The sequence below is a fragment of the Taudactylus pleione genome, unplaced genomic scaffold (assembly GCF_031769625.1).
Source record: "Taudactylus pleione unplaced genomic scaffold, aTauple2 ptg000138l, whole genome shotgun sequence".
Classification (NCBI taxonomy): Eukaryota; Metazoa; Chordata; class Amphibia; order Anura; family Myobatrachidae; genus Taudactylus; species Taudactylus pleione.
The window spans coordinates 3,245,305-3,267,107 of record NW_028284540.1 but is presented as its reverse complement, the minus strand read 5'-3'; positions in this window follow the sequence as shown (position 1 = coordinate 3,267,107).

The following is a 21,803-nucleotide window of genomic DNA, read 5'->3' as shown; positions in this document are numbered from 1 at the left end:
GACAAGTATATGCATCTACATTAGTTCACTGACAACTATGAAACTATGAATTGTAAAGTACTGAACAATCATACATGAGCATGTCAGTGCAATCATAATGATTAGACCTATTGTATACAGTCATGTTAGACTAATTCCAATACCGATGGATTATGGAGCACATTTAAACAATGCTCAGCAACTCTAGGGGACATTTTGAAAGGATTATTCATAAACCCTGTTGCCAGCTTCTTAACAACTACAGTGTTTTGTTGCAAACTTAATTTATTTGAAACTGACAATTTTTACATTCGAGGTTATTGTGACATATATCATTTATTCAACACAGCACCCTGAGGAGGGTGAGCCAGGATGGATATTATACATTGTGATCATTGAATTTCATTATAAATAAAACACACAGGATTTCCTTTCCTACTTTTAATCCCATTCTTTTCTTTTCTTTATTCACTTTGGTTGATACATCATTTTGAACATATTGTGCAAATAAAATAAGAATAAGTAAAATCAAGATTCGTTTTAAGTGAACACATTAGGTTTGAACAGATATTTTAATTTTACATGCAAAACAATACAGTCTAAGGGGGTAAATTAACTAAGGGTCGGTTTTGCGTTTGTATCAAAACAGATGAAAAAAGGACAGCGTGTTTGTGTCTAAACAATGTGTATTTACTATCTGTTGGTTTTCAGTGTCAGTTGAAAACTGACACAATGTTGGTTTTGTTATCACTTTTCACATATCCAATGAAAAAAGATGACATAACCACTCAAAAGCAGACTGCAAATAGACCAATGCTTCCTGGTGGTTTTGTAAAGGGTAAAACATGCAATTTGTTGTGTCTGTGAGGAGCGTAGTGTTAGTGTAAGTTTTATTTTTCAGTGTTGGTTTGCCTTTATCTTTGTGTTATGTGTTATTCATTTAGAGGTTTAGATGTAGGAGGAGAGGAGAACAAGCAGAAAGAATTGACAGGCACGAAACCCTAAGGACCTATCACCAGCCTCACTTCTTAAAAGTAAACAATAATGTCCAAATATTTGCTGACTTTAACTTTACATTTCAGCATACTTACCATACTTACTTAACCATTAACCATCAGATGCAACCATGCCAGGATGTGCTTTTCCTGACATGGTTGCATCCTGGTGGAAATGCCCACTGAGTGGCTGCCGGCAGTTAATCTTCCAGCAGTCTCTAATCTCAGAGGGACATTCCAGTCCCCATGCACCCACGGCTCTACCTTTAATTTATCTTAATCACTGCTGGTCACAGTGATCAGGCAGCCTGCCACCACCTCCACACAGCTCTGCAGTGCAGCTCTGTCCACAGTGTGTATCAATCTGGCAATTCAAACACAATACTTAGTTTTTTTCACCCTATAATTAAAATCAGGACTGGCCCTGCAGCCTGGTGCTGGTACCTAATGGAACCCTACACATTTTGTTCCCCATGATTCTTTAGGTACCAGGACAGGCTGGTTAGCCTTTTGGGGGTGGGGGGTGGGCTCATGTAATTTTTTTTTAAATTAACCCTTACAACACATGTTCCATTCAGAAACATACACAAATCACACTGATTTGTGTATGTTGAATGACAACTCACAGCTCAGGAGGTGGTGCTTTGAAAACTTTTATTGAGTCCCCGATTTGAGTGTAAACTGGGCGACTTTAGCAAAACAAATAGTGATTTGTATGAAATAAGTGAAAAGTACTTCCGAATTGAGCCAATGGTGATATAATTTCTATTGTTCAAAACGGCCGAATTTGCAGCATTAAACCAGCCGATTTCAATCTGAAAAAATGAAGAAATCAACTGACTTTAATCATAGTAAATTCCCGATTTGAAAAAAAGTGATATTATCACTCGAAAATGCAAATCAGGACAAACACGGATCTTAGTAAATTTACCCCTTAATGTGAATGCTTGTCAGTATGCAACCTATTTCATTAACCAGGATAATGGAAAGCTCACAGATACATGTGCTGCTGATTCAGAGTTAGGACCAAATAGAGAAAAAAGACCTTGGCAAAACCATGTTGCACTGCTTGTGGGGCAGATTTAAAATGTGCAGAGAGTTGTAAGGTTGGAAAGGGGGGTGTCCTAGGTTACTTATACATTTCAGAGTAAAAACAATGCTGTTCAGTATTTGCTAGCCAGAATTTTACCTGCTTGCAAAAAAATAAATACAATTGCAATCCATTGCAACAACATGGTTAGTTCCAGGAGCAAATTGCTCTGTCCTTGCTTCTTTTGATTATTTGCTCCAAACTCTGAATCAGGTCCAATGTGAGAACAGGCAGCTTGTGATAGGAACCGTGACATGCTGACATGGCCAGAATAACAATGGGGTGGATGGGACTACAGCTCCTGGCCTACACATAACATTGGGCCATGATAATGATGGCAAGATAATGACCAGCTGCCCACATTATCAGCCATAAATCATAATATTAAAATTTGTATTTCTAATTATCTTACAAATGATGCATTTATTCTGCTTTTACGTATTTAGGGAGACATAGAGGTAGCACAGCTATTTGTTGAACCTAATCCTAGGTTGCCAGTACATAGGGGGTGCATAATGTAACTCATTCATTGTCTTTGTTGTCACCATGGCACCAATTTATCTGCCATCAACACTGATGGGCAGCAGTCATCAGCTTACTTTTGAAACTGCTGGATGCCATTACCCCATGTTATTAAAGGGCTGGGAGAGTGTTGCAATGCTATGATGTTACATCCTGGCACCACACTCCCAAGAGGGGTGACCCCAAAAATGATTAATCAAAGTCAACATGAATTTTGTGCATGTTAAGAATTCTGGTCTGCAGGGGACCACTGCCAGTTATATTACAGTAGACTAAATGATTCTGCACTAGACCTGTATATGTGCTCATTTGCCAGCAACCGTAAGACATCCCTGTGTGATCCAGCCGCTTACCTGTCACTTGTTCCATTATACAACAGGTATTAATTATGAGGTCGTAACCTAAATACTTTACTGACAGATAATAGTACAAGACAACTGGAAATGTCATACTGACTTCCTGTGCAATGACAACGTGCTAATTTACTATATTAAAACAGACACTGAACCATTAAAAATCTATCACCAAACTGTTGTTATTGATGAGTGTAATTGAGCTGTGATATAAATTGCAATGACATTATGTAACAGTAGAGGATGGATGTGCTATTTTCATCTATATATATATAATAGCTCTCCTTTGAAATAGTTGCCGTATGACCTTTAAATATCAAGCAGGCTAAGTGGTAAAGGACAATGATAATGACATTTTAATTGATTTGTAAATTATTGAAGAGGGTAACTGAAATACGTTTAAAACACTCTCACATCCTCTGATCTTGCCAGTGAGTGTACACAGTTTTCTGTATTAGTTTCTGCAGTAATGCCCAACTGAGAAAATCAAAGCGGGTAATTTTGGACTAAATTTAAAGATGCTGATATTGAGGGATTAATTGCAGGTATTGTTCTATTTTGCACTATAAGATCAGGAGATATAACCAGTACAACAGAAAGAAATATCAGCTTGATTGTAACGTTAAAAATGTAATAAAACTTTGGTATTTCTTCAATTTGGAAATAGAGAACATGAAACTAAACCACTGAGAATTGTCATTATATAGTAATATAGCTCTCATCTATTTCCTCATATGCTCCACTGGGGCAGGGACAGATGTGAATGGTAAAATATTCTTTGAAAAGCTCTGCGGAATATGTGTGCACTATATAAATAACTGGTAATAAATGAATAAATAATAAATAAATACAGCACTGCCGGACAGGATTACTAGAAGATGGCCTCACTAAGAAAATTAGTATTATTAAGAAAATCTTTGCATTACTTGCTGGCAGACAAATTAATATAAGCCACTCCTACTGAGAAGAATAGACTTCTGGGTAACACTTTTTACATGAAGCTCTGTGATACAGTAATACACAACTGAGAATACACATCCAGCTTTTGTTTTTTTGTTTCTTTTCTATCTATAATATATTCAACTTGGGAATTCAAGAGCATCTTATTAAATGAGATCAATCATTCCAACCAGATAAATAAATAAAACATTGTTTTTGTTAGACATATTTTAAGAATAAGCAGCCTCACAATGTTATCTCTCATTTTACAGTTGCTTTCCTTAAGGGTTTTCTCAGAGATACAGTATGTACTAAAGGTTCATGTTTCTCACAGCATGCACATGAATAAAACAGAAGTGTCAACACTTGTTTGGCCAGTCCTTCTACTTAGTCATGAGAAATAACAAGAATTTCTCTATAATGGTGAGGTCTGTAGTGCTTTTTAAAAAGGCATATTTAAAGTATTGTATCTCAGTATAAAGGAATGCTCAGGGTTACTACTGACATTGGACAGCAAGAAATTATGTTACAGTTGATTTTACGTAACTATTTATATTCACTCCAATAAAAAGTTTAATTGTGACAGAGAAACTTGTCTGTAGTGCTGCAATGCTTTTGTAAGCACTACACAAGTTCTCTGGGTGCAAGGTCATGTCTAAGCAAACTGTATTTTGCTTTAACAAAACATCCTTCCCACAGTATATATGTTTAATAACTAGTATGTTTGGTCATCATTCACTGGGTCTCTAGCTATTGTTGCTAAAATATAGCCTTATCTTCTCTGTGCCTCTCCAGCCCCATCTCTCAATGTTCAGCTTCAAACCCCCGTGTCTCTCCAGCCTCATTCCCCCAGTGTCTGTCCAGCCTCATGCCGCCCAGTGTATGTCCAGCCTGCTACCTCCTCTTTTTATCTCCACAGCCTCATGCCACCCCTTTTTCTCTCCACAGCCTCATTCCACCCCTGTGTATCTTCATAGGGTCATGCCACCCCCTGTGTCTCTCCAGTCTCATTCCCCCCTGTGTTTATTCCAGCTTTGTCCCACATCCATCCCCTTCTGTCATCTGTCACTCAGCCATCTGTTTCATCTACAGTATATCTCCCTACCCATGTCTTCCTCCTTCTCTCTCTCTCTCTCTGATCTCTGTGAGGGAGAGAGGGTTGTGGGGGTGGGTAGCAGGGGGTGTTGTGGGGGGCATGTAAATGCTTTTTCTCTGCCACTTCTTTCCCCCTTCCCCATCTCACTTTCATCTCTGTCCTCCTCACCTGCTCTCTCTATAATCCCTGACATCTTCCCCCCCCTCTCTACCTCATCCCTGTCCCATCCCTGTCTTAATCTCTCACATATATGTATTGGGTAAATGACTATAATGAAGATATGTACAGCTGCATCTTTGCTGATCACACTACAAACGTGCGCAGGCATCGCGCTATGCGATTTCCCATGCAGCATACATTATGATATGCTATGGCGCACACTGCGATCACACCATGCAATCCTATGGAGCGTGGGTGTGAACGCAGTGCGCATATCTGCTTGCGGTCGCATGCCTCATGCCATGCATGGCATGATTTGCTCAGTACGCAGCAACGATGTAGCAGGACACATCTGTAGTGTACATCATACAATATTTGGTTTGTATGAGGCTGCTAAGCTGGAGACAGGGATTATATGGGGTAACCATAGGTCATGTTGGCTGTATGTGCATATTAAATTGTTATGCAGGCTCAAGGCTATTTATGGTGTACATGGGGCAGTGCTGCCAACAGAAGATCCACCCCTACTCTCTTGCCCATTAAAAGAGAGTGCCCATTTACGACTTCAGCACTTTTATATAAATCTAGGAAATATTTTGATTAAAAAAGTACTAGAAAATAGTGATACCATTCAGTTGTGACATACAGGGCCTTTCATAAGACTGTGATGTGACTTGTTCCTAGAGAACTGATAAGCTAGACACACAAGATAACTGCCTCCACTTAGTGTAGGAATTCTCTTTAATGTGTGACTTTTGCCAACACACGCAGTAAAGGAAGTCATTCTGATCATTAAATCAATATTCTTGAGTATCCAACCATTTAATTCACACATAACTAGTGTCCTCAGTGAGTTAGGAGACACTTTTGTGGTATGTTTTGTAAATGTGTTCAATGTGAATATTAGTGTGCAGCACTTGGTGCTGCCTCTATGTTACCCTAGTCAATTGGTAGGTACTAAAACCAAGAGCATCTCTCCATGTAGGTGCAACCACTGACCTGTAAATTCTGTACATGTGTGCTACACTGCACATCTTCTTTCTCCATCCATCCTCCATTATTATTACATAGCAGAGCTTCTAAATTACACAGCATAGTGCCCCTGAGTAACTCCCGGAGTGAGAGCCTCATATAGTGAACTTATATCCACTATATCACTACTGCATAGAACATGTACATGATTCTGCAGTCACCACTGATTACAGCTCTATACAGTGAGTGCACATCTGGAGCACCACAATGCCCACCTACAAACGCAACTGGCTGTAACTAGAGATCTTGTTAATCCTGTGTTGACCTATTCCTCTTTCTACCTGGTTAATAAACTTTCACCTAGTTAAGATGACCTGCTCTGTGGACCTACCTTGATTTGCACACCGCTGCCACCTACCATCATAGTGTTTGACAAAAGTGAATTCAGAATTGTTGCTTTTCACCTACAAAATGAGTACAATGCCTGCCTCTATTGTATAGAGAAGACATTCCATTAGTGTGGTCTCGGCTATTGGTTCACAAAAAAACTGCTGATATCAAAGTACCAAAATGTTCGTTCCATTGTAAGCAGCACAATAACTGAAAAAGTAATCAGTCAGTTTGATTTACTCATCTGTTCGTCTGCCCAGTAATGATTTTGGTGTTACTTAGATGCTAATATTGACTATTTTCTACTTTCTTCCTCTTTCAAATCAATACAGAATCTAAAACACTAAATATGTGTCTGGCTTATCTTCTGCAGTCCATCAGCTCATCTCACACTATTTTCTCCACCAAATATGACCTAATGAAGTTCTAAATTATGTATTCAGATTGCAGCCTTAGCAAAACACAAATAAGATACCAGGACAAAAACATTTGTGACAATCTTTCCTTATAGCAAGTTTGAAGTTATATTAACCAAGAAAGCTATCCCAAATTATAATAAATTATGAAGTGAAGCAAAAATGTGAATATAGTAAATATTTCTGAATACAAATCTAATGTATTTCATACATTTGCACTTTGTGCTTATTATAGATTGTATCTATTACAGAGTGAGTCTATTAAAAATTATTTATTAATGTACATAACATTTTGACGTTGTTGCAGAGTTGAGAATACAACCAATTGTGGAGCGTATCTTGCAGGAAGTTGCACTGTGAATCCTCAGAAAATGAGCACATGTAAATACTGTACGGGCGATGAATGTCATAATCATTTCAGTTACATCTGAAATTATGACTGAAGACACAGAACTGGGGGCCTGATTCATTACGAATCGCTATTGAGATTTGCAGCTCCGTAATCGCACGCAGGTCTGCTGCGAAATCATGCTAATGATTGCTATCGTAATGCCTTCGCACTGCCAGCATAGAGATGCCCACTGCCTCCCACTAATGCTATCGCACATCCGTAGTACCTTGCACACCTCCATAAACATTGGTAACATTGAGTGCCCTCACGCAGAATCACAGCCCTGACCTTACTTACAAACTGCTAACCTCGTTGCACGCAGTGAGTACTCCAGCTGTGTATACAATCGCACTGGCTAATTTATGCACGCCCATGCAACGGCATCAAATGGTCAGGCATGCCCACATTTCTCCGACCATCCCCCTGTCACCACCCCCAAATGCTCACTGCCTGTCAATGGCATTTTTTCCAGGCACGCTTCTTTTATATAATGTATGTACTATTTACTTATAACTTCATGTGTATGCATAAATTGAAATCTAAAAACTGATTAAAAAAAAATCTATTACACTGGTGTCTGTTGTTATATTATAGTGCATATTGTTACAGTAATACATGCCATCCCAATAAAAAAAGTTTCACTTTTGTTACATTTTATGTTGTGTAACTTATGTTTTACAATATGTCAGATTAGCTTCAGATGTAAAGCGTTGTGAGCACTGATGTGCGTAGAGACAAAGATGCATATAAACCCTCACAATTAGATTTGCATCAGAAACGAGTCCCCTGAAAGTTTAAATAATAAAAGTCATTAATTTCAGAAATTAAAATTCCAGTGTAAGGACCACACAAAGGGACTCATTAGCGTTTAATTGCTTATTTTGCTTGAAATGGAAAGTCATTTTCAAGCTCGATGCGCAGAGGCTGGGGAGATATTGCTTTATTTCATGATAAAACAATCCATGGAACGTTTAAACAATCTCGGATCTAACCCAATAATAAAATGGAACATGGGCTGAATGTTGAGTTTGAAGTATAATAAAAGTGGACAATGTATTTTTGCAGTTCTGTTCTTCTTTGCCATTCATTGAATGAAATGACTCCATTTACAGCTGTGAAAAGATGTAACTGAGATCCATGAATTATCCCACATTATTATGTGAGGAATAAAACAATATTCATTTAGCTAACTCTGAAAATGGGCTTCTTTAATCACTACAGCATCAATGTTTTTACCAATAAAATATTTCCTAAGAGAAACATTGGATTAATTATTATGGTCATCAAATTGCAAAGTATATGAAAAAAATATAAAATAAATGTAATTAAAGTGCCCTCCTTATGGCACAAAATAATCAAAATATGCATATTTCAAATTATGCTCATCCGATGAGCTAAATCAATACTCACGATAATTTAGGTGATTTGATATCATATTCCGTTCCAGTGTAGTTTATCAAAGCACTGTTATTTATAAGTTAAGCTGTTTATACATGCAGCAAACTGCTGTGTTTTGCATAAATGATCAGCATAAGGAATTCTCACAACAGGATCAATCAGATCAAGCAGGACTGGTGGAAAATCTAGTCAGCCAATGACTTTCATCTACAGTACAGGTGTTTCCAATGAAGTAATGCATTAGTAAAAGTTGCAGTAGGGAACATACAAATCAGTAAACCCAAAATATCAGGCAGTAGACAGCTGAGACAAGCAACATTTTCTAAACTGTCCTGCAAAATATACCTCTGATTTCATATTAGGCCAATGAATATCATACATTTCAGAATTTGGGCTTCGGCGCCCTTATACATTTTAACCTCACAGATCCAAAATCAATAAAACAAGTCTGCTACAGTCATTGTTCATTACATTACAATATTTGTTATCAATATACTCAAACACTAGTGTGTTTGCACTATGTAAGATCACTTGATCTTATATTTGTAATAAAACCGGGGTTGACCATGGCTATCTATATGTCTAAACATTTGTAGATATAAGAGCAGTGGTTCTCAAACTCGGACCTCAGGACCCTACTGTACATAGTTGACATTTTCCAGGTCATCTAGCAGGAGCACAGGTGTATTCATAACTCATGGACACATCTTAAAAGATCTACAGATGGAGCTAATTATTTCACTTGTGATTCTGTGAGGGACCTGGAAAACATGCACTGTTTGGGGTCCTGAGGACCGAGTTTGAGAACTTGTGTATGAGAGCATTATATTCAGACTGTTTGGATCGCAGTCACTTTGGCAACTTTATTAGATAAGCATGTACACCTGGTTGTTAATGCAAATGTCTAATCAGCAAATCATATAGCAGCAACTCATTGCATGAAAGCACGCAGGCATGGTCAAGAGATTCAGTTGTTGTTCAGACCAAATTACAAAATGGGGAAGAAATGTGATCTTTGTCACTTCTACACTGGAATGACTGTGTTTTAGTATCTTAGACACTTTTGAGATCCTAGGATTTTCACATACATCAGTCTCTAGAGTTTACAGAGTATGCGGTGCAGAAGAAAAAACTTCTAGTGAGCATCAGTTCTGTGAGCAAAAATGCTTTATTAATGAGAGAGATTAAGGGAGAATAGCCAGACTGGTTCTAGTTAAGAAGGCAACATTAAATCAAATGATTATGCATTACAACACTCGTATACAGGAGAGAATCTCCTGAAGTGGATGGGCTTTGCAGCAGACCACACCTGTTCCACTTCAGCCAACAACAACAACAAACAACATTAAACTAAAGTGGACTACACACTGTGCTATAATTGGGCTGATCAGCCGATTTGGTCTGATTATTGCGCAGTGTATATGCAGCACCCAGACCGATATATGTGTGCAAAGCAGTCAGATGATTTGATCTGACCTGCTGCACAACATTTTATCAAACAATGAGCTGGATCATTCGGTACATTGTTCTTTGTTCAGGTGTGTACCTAGCTTAAATCAAAAGTATCTAGCTGAAGACTCCAACAATGTTTCCCAGGTTGATAAAGCTTGATGGTAGGGCCAGACTAGGGCTTAAGTAACATGAATACATGGACCCATCCTACCTTATGTTGGTGGTGTAAGGGTGTGTAGAATGTTTTTATTAGATTCATTAGGCTCTTTAATACCAACCGAGCATGGTTTTGAAGGCCATAGCCTACCTGTGTATTGTTCTGACCACAATTTACCCATCTTCTAATGGTTACTTCCAGCAGGACCCAATTGCTAAGATATAAATCTCGGAACTTGGTGGACAACTATATCACCTAGGTTCAGAGCCCCCTAAGCCCCTGGGTCCCATAGAAATGACACTGCTTGCACCCACTATAACCACGCCCATGATGGTATGTGAATACAGTTTTAAGTATGTCAAGTTTTTTTTTGCAGGTAAGACTTTTCAACTGAGACCTTTCAGTGCATTATGGGGGTCAATAACAGATGGACACATATGCTCCTTTATGTACATGCAAGAAAGAGCGTACATCAGTGGTTCCCAAAGTGGCTGCGGTGGCTCACTGGGATGCCTCAGTGCACTCACAGGGGTGCTTCAATTGGTGGTCCAGTACCAAATAAATTAATATTTAGTCAGTGTGATAGGTAAATCCAGTGCTAATGGCTGCCAATCAAAAATATGTGGACCAAAATAAGGGCAGCCCTGCCAACCACCACATAACTGAACATAAGGGTGAAATATAAGCACATTTTACTTCATATACTTTTTGCTGAATTTCTCAATAAGAAACTTTTGGCCCAGGGGTGCCATGCCAACCTTTTGACAGCATAAATGTTGACCATTTAACTACCTCCACAGTGTGGTGAAATTCAAATTGTATTTAAAACTATTACTGTAGTAATATTGTCGTGTATAAAGTAGGGGTGTGCACCGGACACTTTTCGTGTTTTGTGTTTTGGTTTTGGATCTGGATCTTTCTTCGTGTTTTGGATCTGGATTGGTTTTGCCAAAACCACCCTTCCGTGTTTTGGGTTCTGGGTTTTGTGTTTTGGATCTGGATTTTTTCTTAAAAAATAAAAAAAACCCGCTAAAATCACATAAATGGGCCTTTTTTTGTTCCTACGCTATTAATAACCCCAATAACATTAATTTCCACTCATTTCCACTCTATTCTGAACACCTCACACCTCACAATATTGTTTTTAGGCCAAAAGGTTGTACCGAGGAAGCTGGATGACTATGCTAAGCGACACAAGGGGGCGGCACAAACACGTGGCCCATCTAGGAGTGGCACTGCAGTGGCAGACAGGAAGCCAATCAGCGTTATGGTGCCCATTTGCATGTAGCACGAACCCGGGAGATCCGTGCTACATGCATCTGTGTGATTGGCACAGAGCAATGACAGGTCCGTGAGACCCGTCTGTGCTGCTGTGGTAAAAAAAAAAAAAAAAAACCTGTGTAAAAAAAGAAAAAAATGGCGTGCACCCCCCCAAAAAAGAGCAACCAGCCCCGGGCATTAGTAACCCAGTGCTGGGTGTGCTTAAATACAGGGGACAAACGACGTAGGGGTCCCCTGTACTTAAGCACAACCAGCACCGGGCTAGTCAGAACCAGCGCTGGTTGCCAAAATACGGGGGACAAACGACGTAGGGGTCCCCTGTATTCTGCGCAACCAGCTCTGGGCTCTGATCCGGTCCTGGTTCTGGAAATATAGGGGACAAAAAATGAGTAGGGTTCCCCTGTATGTTCCAGAACCAGCACTGGACTTTTTCTAGCGGGGGGCTGATGCCACAGCCAGGGGAGCCCTTTCACCGGGCCCCCCAGCCGCAGCATCAACCCTGACCGCTAGTCAGCCCAGGCCGGGGATCCCTGGAGAGCTGGGGACCCCCCCAATAAAGGGGTCACCCTCTCCAGGGCACCCCAGGCCCAGGCTGATAGCCCGGGGCTATCCCCGCCACCCCTGGTGGCGGTGGGTGGCGGGTTGATTGTGTGGTGTGGTGTAAATAAAGAATATCAAACATTGTCTTTACAAGTAGAACTGCAAGTCCCAGCTAGCCTGCCCCGCATGCTGGTACTTGGAGAACCACAAGTACCAGCATGCAGGGCATTAAGGGCCCACTAGTACCTGTAGTTCACCTGTAAAAAAAATGTTTAAAAAAACACAGGACACACACACCGTGACAGTATAAGTTTATTAAACATACATACACACACACACATGTACACATACTCACCTATGTAACCTGTAGCATCGGTCCACTTGTCCGGTAAAGTATCCCTAGGGGACCTGTGAAAAAAAACATACTCACCATCTCCTATGCGAGGTTCTGTCCTCTTCGTTCCAAAGTAGGCATCCCCGGACTTGGCAAAAAAAAAAAACGAAAACGCGATCCACGAACTTAGTACCGTTCTATAGAACGGTACTTCCCGAATGAGAGCTTAGCGGCGGGGTATCACCATGGAAACCCCGCTGCTAAGCGTTCATTGGCTGAGAGAGGTCATCTCCCGTCTCTCAGCCAATGAACGGCTCCCTCCATTGTAGTCAATGGTGGGAACCGCAGGGTAAACTTTAATAACCTTGCGGCTCCCAGCATTGACTACAATGGAGGGAGCCGTTCATTGGCTGAGAGAGACGGGAGATGGCCTCTCTCAGCCAATGAACGCTTAGCAGCGGGGTTTCCATGGTGATACCCCGCCGCTAAGCTCTCATTCGGGAAGTACCGTTCTATAGAACGGTACTAAGTTCGTGGATCGCGTTTTCGTTTTTTTTTTTTTGCCAAGTCCGGGGATGCCTACTTTGGAACGAAGAGGACAGAACCTCGCATAGGAGATGGTGAGTATGTTTTTTTTCACAGGTCCCCTATGGATACTTTACCGGACAAGTGGACCGATGCTACAGGGTTACATAGGTGAGTATGTGTACATGTGTGTGTGTGTGTGTGTGTGTATGTATGTTTAATAAACTTATACTGTCACGGTGTGTGTGTCCTGTGTTTTTTTTAAACATTTTTTTACAGGTGAACTACAGGTACTAGTGGGCCCTTAATGCCCTGCATGCTGGTACTTGTGGTTCTCCAAGTACCAGCATGCGGGGCAGGCTTGCTGGGACTTGCAGTTCTACTTGTAAAGACAATGTTTGATATTCTTTATTTACACCACACCACACAATCAACCCGCCACCCACCGCCACCAGGGGTGGCGGGGATAGCCCCGGGCTATCAGCCTGGGCCTGGGGTGCCCTGGAGAGGGTGACCCCTTTATTGGGGGGGTCCCCAGCTCTCCAGGGATCCCCGGCCTGGGCTGACTAGCGGTCAGGGCTGATGCTGCGGCTGGGGGGCCTGGTGAAAGGGCTCCCCTGGCTGTGGCATCAGCCCCCCGCTAGAAAAAGTCCAGTGCTGGTTCTGGAACATACAGGGGAACCCTACTCATTTTTTTCCCCTGTATTTCCAGAACCAGGACCGGATCAGAGCCCAGAGCTGGTTGCGCAGAATACGGGGGACCCCTACGTCGTTTGTCCCCCGTATTTTGGCAACCAGCTCTGGTTCTGACTAGCCCGGTGCTGGTTGTGTTTAAGTACAGGGGACCCCTATGTCGTTTGTCCCCTGTATTTAAGCACACCCAGCACTGGGTCACTAATGCCCGGGGCTGGTTGCTCTTTTTTTGGGGGGGAGGACGCCATTTTTTTCTCTTTTTACACAGGTTTTTTTTTTTTTATTTACCACAGCAGCACAGACGGGTCTCACGGACCCGTTAGTGCTCTGTGTCAATGACACAGATGCAAGTAGCACGGATCTCCTGGTCCGTGCGTGCATCTGTGTCATTGAAATACACAGCAGCACAGACGGGTCTCACTGACCCATCTGTGCTCTGTGTCACTGTCAATCACACAGATGCATGTAGCACGGATCTCACGAGTCCGTGCTACATGCAAATGAGCACCATAATGCTGATTGGCTGAGAGCCGTGACAGACGGCTCTGTCAGCCAATCAGCACTTTGCCCATTAAAGGCAAAGGCATTTTTTTTTAAATGGCCGCTCGAGGCAAAACCTCGAGATCCGACAGCAGATCTCGAGGTTTTGCCTCGGGAGAGGGATCCGGGGCAGACAGGGAGATCCGAGCTTGGGCTCGGATCGCCCCGGATCCCCGAAGTTCGGGTGGGTTCGGTTCTCAGGGAACCGAACCCGCTCATCCCTAGTATAAAGCATTTATTATATTGCTCATAGTGCACCTTGAAATAAGTTTATTGAAGCATAGAATGTGACCTGATCCCAAACCCATGTACCCCAATATACAGTAAGGAGCATACAGTACATGCCTAAATATGTATCTCATTTCCATTATCTCCCTCCTCAATTTGAAATCTCGTTTCTGCCCAGCTCTGCAAAGTAACAGTTACTAGGTAATTCACTAAGAGTGCCTTCACTCCTACCAAATATTACCCCTTTCAGACTGCTAATCTGGAAAATAAACAGGTCTATCAACCTGGAAATTTACTGGATCTGAGCCCGACCCTGGTAAAGAGCAGATTTGTGGACCCGAGACTTCGTCCTGGATCATTTGCTTTCACACATATTAAAAACCCAGGTCGATGCCCATTCATGTGTAAACACCTGGGTTTTTGGTTTATGTGTGAATGGGGTATATGCTTCTTCACCAACATGATCATATTGTTCCATAACCTTATACACTGTGGCAGAAATATACAGATGTGTCCTCACTTACTGGGAATCCAGATGCCGCCCGATGTGACTGAGACACTCCGAGAGGAGTAGTGTACCATATTTTTCTTTATATTTGGCATCTTATTCAAAATGCAGAATCAATAAAAAAGCCACTCACAGTGTACTAGAGATGTTAGGCTGTGACTTTAACTGCACAGGAATTTGTTTTACACATGCACAAAGTCACACAACGGAACCTGACTTGAGGAAAATCTGTGGCTGCTGTATGGTAGTCCTTTTTAACAGATTCAGACAGTCGCACACATATGCACAAATGTTGCACACCCCATTGATCAGTATTAGCTAGCAGTTTAGTCGCTTCTATGTGTTTTAATTATGTGAATAACCTGCATATTTTGAGCAGGACCCGGAGCACGGCGACATTTTACATGATTTGGCCGATTTGGACGAATCGTGATGACGAATCGGGTAAAAAAAAGTACAAATCGTGAGTTTATACTCACGAGCACGATGCCGATGCGCATCCCCGCTCGTCGTATATCACATCTTCTGATCTGCCGTGCTGTAGGGCAGATTAGCAAATCTGGGATACAATGCTTTGGCTGCAAGATAGATCTTTAGTCAGATTGGACATTTTTAACTCCAAATCGTGATCACAACGGCAAGGGAGCTCCCATGAAAGTTCATGAGGAAAGTGGCTATAAAATCGTATCGTGAGCACATCGGTATATGTGTGGGCACCTTTAGAGAGAACAGATCTGTAGGTGCACCTTTCCTAATTGATGAGTGCAGCAGGTCCAAAGATGCTTTTACACCAATGAGTGGACGTTTTGTGCTTCATAAAAAACATTTAGGCCCGTATTCAAATTGGAGCGAAAAGCTGAGATCGGTGAAAAAGTTTCGCCGATGATGTCATTTCGCCAGGCGGAAAAGTATCACCCTATTCAATTTCAAAGGCTTTCCACCTAGGCGGAAAGTCAATGCAATGTAACAGGCGAAAAAGTTTCGCCTATGAATAGCAGGCGGAAAAAAGTGCAGAATTGGGGTTTAGGGGTACAACATTGTGGAACCCCCGTGCAGCTTTAAGATAGTCCCCAAAAGGTAAACTGCATTAAAAAAAATCTTAAAAAAGACTTAAGAACACTCCAAAAATGACTTTCATTTTGGAAGTTGTGGGACAAAGTTAAAAACTAGCGAAATAGACTCCAGGGTGGTCCCCAAGTATGGCCCAGGTGTTATTTGGATTGCAGGTGCTTGTTTGCGGCAGGTGGATTTTTCACAATTTTTTAATTCAATTAACTAGTTGGATGTAAAGGTGGCCATACATCAGCGACTGTTAGTCGCGATCCGGCGATGCGATGGGAAATGCCGGCATTTCCAAGTGGAAACGCCAACCTCCCACCATCGATGTTCTGTGATCCGTTTGCCATATTAAATGTCAGCGATTTGACGATCGCGATCATTTTTTAATCGCGATCATCAAATCAGCAAAATCCAACATGTTGGATTTCTGCGATGCCGGGTTGCAGCTTTGCGGGATCGCGGCATCCATCGCAGATGGATGGGGCCCATTAGTTCGTCTAGTGTGTGGCCAGCTTAACAGTCCAGATTTTAGTGATATCCATGATTGAGCACAGTTGGTTAAATCAAAATAACTGAGGTACTAATTAAGAAACTTGTGCTCAAGTACGGCTATCCTTAAAACCTAGACTGTTAAGCTGGCCACACACTAGACCAACTTACATCCAACCAGCCAACTTGTTAATTGGTTAGAATGAAAATCTGGTAACGTATGGGAGTAAATGATGATCAGCAATTTGCTCCTAAATGCCAGAAAAGAGATGAAAATGGTCATTCAGACAAGTTTGTTAAATGTTTGATCTAAACTATTTGTTCAAACAACAGTTTTGGCCCATTATCCAGCATTTAGGAACAAATTGCTGATTGTCATTTGCTTTCATACCTTATCAGATTTTCATTCCAACCAATTAACTAGCTGGCAGGTTGGACAGATAATCTTTAGATGTGTGGCCAGCTTTAGTGTGCCTTAAGGACCATGGTTGGGAACTCTGTACTACATAATAAATTGTTTATATACTAATTTAGAGGGTCTTAACATTTTTTATGTGTAGATTGAACTTGCCCTTTGGTTTCCTGTACTATGCTTATTATAATTCCCCACAAGGATCTGAATGCAAGGCTGGATATTTGTTATAAACTAACATAATGTAGATAATCCATGTACAGTAATTCATGTCAATATCTGCATTAGTAAAGGGAAAATCATGATATTTATCATGGTGTTCATTCCATGGTGTGAAATTATTACTATGAAACAGAACAGTTCTATTGTAATTACTGCACATATCTATTTCAATTTAATAACACTCTGGGCCTCATTCAGACACGGACGCTAAGCAGCGGATGCACGCTATGGCCGATAATCGATCGTTTGCGTATGCATTTGCGTCAATATGCACATGTGCGCGTCACTCACTGTGCTCGGGAATTGTGCGCTCATAGTACACAGACTGGATGCTAATTTGAATGACAGAATGTGACATTTGTGGGTGGTAACAGGGGAAGGTGCTTGTGAACGGGGGAGTGGATGTGCAAATGCAGGCGTGTCTGGGCCTCTAAACAGCGTTTTTTGGGTGTGCATAGTTAGCAAAGAAGCATCATTGTACACGTCACTTGGTTGTATTTCAGCCTGCAGTGATCTCAGTGCTTGCGGTGGGGAAGGGTCTACTTCAAACACTGTGTGCAGCTACGATAGTGCTTGATGTAACCGAGTAATCATATACTTCCTGGAGATGACATGTGCTAAGATATAAAGGTGGGTGTCTTTATATTGGCATGCGTTGGTTCTGCTGTTGCTCTCTAAGGCATAGAGGGCGTCCTTCTACCAGACAGTGCGATCGCGGCATTTGCATACCCGATCCCTTATTGGCTGCGCGAGAGCGCAGCTTACCGTTCGTGTCTGAATCGACCCCTCTGTCCTCTAAATCAGTGGTTCTCAAACTCGGTCCTCAGGACTCCACACAGTTCACATTTTGCAGGTCACCTAACTCGTGCACAAGTGTATTCACTACTCACTGAGACATTGTAAAAGATCCACAGGTGGAGCTAATATCTCACTTGTGATTCTAAAACATTGAAACATGGAAAACATGCACTGTTTGGTGTCCTGAGGACAGAGGAGGAGGAGCTGATTCAGACCAGCTCACTAGATGCTTTTTCTCGCTCACTCCCAGCATATGCAAATATAGCGCACACCCAGCAAGGCAGCCGATCATATGGCATGCCCACTATGCCTTGGCATGCAATCACTTTGTGTATGCAGACACCCACCAGCCATTCATAAGATGCCCACTTGTGCATGTCATCTCCAGGAAGTGCATGAAAACAATGGTACATCGAGCACCATGAGGTTGACTTGAGGTTGACTATACTTTGCCACAAGCACTACGATCACATTGTCAAATACAACCAGGTGACGTGTGCTATGATGATTCCTGTTAATTATGCACTCCTCTGAAACGGCATTGAAACACTCAGGCATGCCTGCATTCGTACCTCCACTCCCCTGTTTCTAGTGGCCTGCCCCTGTTACCAGCCTCTCCGGTCACTCATTCAACTGTGCTGACTATGCTGAGTGAGCGAGCGATTCCTGATCTTTCGCAGTGGTTAGCGCATGCGCAGTGAGATGTATGAGCATGAGCAGATTGCAATATTGGCCAGCAATGAGCGATCGCATCCTAGCTAGTGGGTCTGAATCAGCTCCTAAGTTTGAGAACATGTACTCTAAAGCTGTATTCAAGGTCTTCACACAGAATCACAAATTATATAATTATCTCCACCTGTGGATCTTTTAAAATGTGTCAGTGAGTAATGAATACACCTGTGCACCCGCTAGGTGACCTACAAAACATGACCTGTAACTAGGGGTGTGCACCGGCCACTTCTCGTGTTTTGTGTTTGGGTTTTGGATCTGGATCTTTCTACGTGTTTTGGATCTGGATTGGTTTTGCCAAAACCACCCTTCAGTGTTTTGGGTTCTGGGTTTTGTGTTTTGGATCTGTATTTTTTTTTAAAAAAGCATAAAAACAGCTAAAATCACAGAATGTGTTGATTTTTCTGCTCCTATGCTATTATTAACCTCAAAAACCTTAATTTCCACTAATTTCCAGTTTATTCTGAACACCTCACACCTCACAATAGTGTTTTTATGTCCAAAAGGTTGCACCGAGGTAGATGGATGACTATGCTAAGCGACATGAGTGGGCGGCACAAACACGTGGCCCATCTAGGAGTGACACTGCAGTGGCAGACAGGATGGCAGTTTGAAAAACTAGGCCCCAAACAGTACATAATGCAAAGAAAAAAAAGAGGTGCAAGATGGAATTGTCCTTGGGGCCCTCCCACCCACCCTTATGTTGTATAAACAGGACATGCACACTTTAACAAACCAATCATTTCAGCGCCAGGGTATTCCACACAACTGTGGCTGAAATGATTGGTTTGTTTGGGTCCCCACAAAACAAGCTGGCAATTAATCTGGCCCTGCACAAACTGGCTCTACGGAGGCAAGTTGTCGTCCTCATCCTCCTCATCCACCGATTCCTCACCCTCTTCAGTGTTGTGTACATCCTCATCCTCACAGAGTATTAATTAGTCCCCGCTGGAATCCACCACCACAGTTACCTCTGTACGTTCTGGAGGCTGGTCTCCCTGGAAAAGTCTCCACATTTTGTGGAAGCAACCTCCTACGCCTTTTGCTGACAAGGTTCCCGGCTGCACTAAACACTCTTTCGGAGTGCACACCGGAGGGGGGCAACTCAGGTAAAATAGAGCCAGTTTGAACAGGGGCCTCCAAATTGCCTCTTTTTCCTGCCAGTACATGTACGGACTGTATGACATGCCTACTTGGATGCTGTCACCGATGTAATCCTTTAACAGACAGACACACGCTTGTCGCTGCTGCTTTGAGGATGCAGGTGCGGCTACAGCCCACACATTTCACAAAGACAGAAAAAAAAGTAGAATGTTTTTATTGTTTGTGGAGCACACTTTGAGGGTTACACCACCCTTTAACAGACAGACGCACGCTTGTCGCTGCTGCTTTAAGGATGCAGGTGCGGCTACAACCCACACATTTCACAAAGACAGAAAAAAAGTAGAATGTTTTTATTGTTTGTGGAGCACACTTTGAGGGTTACACCACCCTTTAACAGACAGACACACGCTTGTCGCTGCTGCTTTGAGGATGCAGGTGCGGCTTCAGCCCACACAATTCACAAAGACAGGAAAAAAAAGAAGAATTTTTTTATTGTTTGTGGAGCGCACTTTGAGGGTTACACCACCCTTTAACAGACAGACGCACGCTTGTCGCTGCTGCTTTAAGGATGCAGGTGCGGCTACAGCCCACACATTTCACAAAGACAGAAAAAAAAGTAGAATGTTTTTATTGTTTGTGGAGCACACTTTGAGGGTTACACCACCCTTTAACAGACAGACACACGCTTGTCGCTGCTGCTTTAAGGATGCAGGTGCGGCTACAGCCCACACATTCACAAAGACAGAAAAAAAAAAGAAGAATTTTTTTATTGTTTGCGGAGTGCATTTTGAGGGTTACACCACCCTTTAACAGACAGACGCATGCTTGTCGCTGCTGCTTTAAGGATGCAGGTGCAGCTACAGCCCACACATTCACAAAGACAGAAAAAAAACGAAGATTTTTTTTATTGTTTTTGGAGTGCACTTTGAGGGTTACACCACCCTTTAACAGACAGACGCATGCTTATCACTGCTGCTTTAAGGATGCAGGTGCGGCTACAGCCCACACATTTCACAAAGACAGAAAAAAAAAGAAGATTTTTTTTATTGTTTTTGGAGCGCACTTTGAGGGTTACACCACCCTTTAATAGACAGACGCACGCTTGTCGCTGCTGCTTTAAGGATGCAGGTGCGGCTACAGCCCACACATTTCACAAAGAGAAAAAAAAGAAGAATTTTTTTATTGTTTGTGGAGTGCACTTTGAGGGTTACATCACCCTTTAACAGACAGACGCACGCTTGTCGCTGCTGCTTTGAGGATGCAGGTGGAATCAATTGTCTAAATCCCACTGCACTAATGGCGGATTCCGGACGCACGTCTAACACCAACATAGCAGTCAAGGCCTCAGTTATACGTTTTGCTTCAGGATGACTGCTGTCGTACTTCATCCTCCTCGCTAAGGACTGTTGGAGGGTCAATTGTTTAGTAAAAGTAGTGGTGTTCCTACTTCCTCTCTGGGATGTTGAACAACTCCCAGCAGCAGCAACAGCACTAGGAGGAAGTGGTTCTTGATCTTTCCCTATTTTATTTTTATCGGAGAAAGTTTGGTCCTCCATTTATGTTATATTCATATATACGTGCGGCTAAGGCGCACACAAACACAGAAAATATTTTTTTATTTTTGCTGGAGAATAGTGCACTTTGGGGGTTACACCACCCTTTAAGAAATGAGCCAGCCGGCTCTTTACTTATGGGACACAGGTGCACGCTTGGCGCTGCTCCTTTGTTGATGCACGTGCGGCTACAGTGCACACAATTCACAAAAACAGAAAATATTTTTTTATTTTGTTTGGAGTGCCATTTGGGGGTTACAGCACCCTTTAGCGGTCAATCCAGCTGGCCCTTTATTTATGGGACACAAGCGCACGCTTGCCACTACTTTGTTGATGCACGTGCGGCTACTGCGCACACAAATCACAAACACAAAAAAATATATTTTTTTATTTTGTTTGGAGTGCCCTTTGGGGGTTACAGCACCCTTTAGCGGTCAATCCAGCTGGCCCTTTATTTATGGGACACAGGCGCACGCTTG